The sequence below is a fragment of the Diaphorina citri genome, unplaced genomic scaffold (assembly GCF_000475195.1).
Source record: "Diaphorina citri unplaced genomic scaffold, Diaci psyllid genome assembly version 1.1 scaffold1043, whole genome shotgun sequence".
Lineage (NCBI taxonomy): Eukaryota > Metazoa > Arthropoda > Insecta > Hemiptera > Psyllidae > Diaphorina > Diaphorina citri.
The window spans coordinates 125,552-126,423 of record NW_007378473.1 but is presented as its reverse complement, the minus strand read 5'-3'; positions in this window follow the sequence as shown (position 1 = coordinate 126,423).

The following is an 872-nucleotide window of genomic DNA, read 5'->3' as shown; positions in this document are numbered from 1 at the left end:
GTCTCAAGGCATTTGATTGGTCAATTTTGACTTGAGACTGATCTAAGAACGATCATTCTTGTTCATAAATACGAATGTCTGTCTCATATTTACCTCAACTTGTCCTCCCCAGGCAGGAGTAGTAGCTAGTGTGTTACAATATTCAGCAAATTCTTCCGGTGACATCATACTGTGCGTTTTCTTCGACGTCAGATACGGCAAATACTCGGTAGGGTCTTCCATCATGATGTTTGCAGTGCGCATGCGTAGCTCAGATAGGGAACAGACTGGTAACTGGTGCAGAATGGCTGAGTATAAACTGCGAATGAAAAGAAGAAAGTCCCAGGGTTATTATTCCCATCAGGCACTTGGCAATGTGTTATGCATGTCGGTCACGCCGCCGCGCCGGGTACCAGGTTTAAATCCCTCAATAGATCAGTTGCGCTTACTTGGGTGATGTTTCAAAGTCATAGAGCAGGAAAAATGAGGACAAACGGAATTTTTCCTTTTTCTTCTACGACTTCTAGATCCCGAGATCAATCGATTTAAAAAATACCGGTAAATCGTGAACTTTGACGTCACGGCATACGCTCCCGTACGCGATGACGTCACATCAAATGTCCCGAGCAAAGCTCCCTCACAGGCAACACATTAATGTGTTTGTGCGCATACGTTTCTGCTAAGGATACATTTTTCCAACCCTTTTTAGGTTTAGGCTCCACAGTTTGAGGCTCTGTTAACTGGCATTTTTCCAAGCTTTTAAGTTAAGTAAAAGGCAAGATTATTTTCTCAAGTTTCTACGACACTGCAGTCATGAAATGCGTCACAAAAAAAGCAGGCGATCCATCGGCGGTCATACGTTCCGTGCGAACGCCTCCTCGTCTTTCTTTACG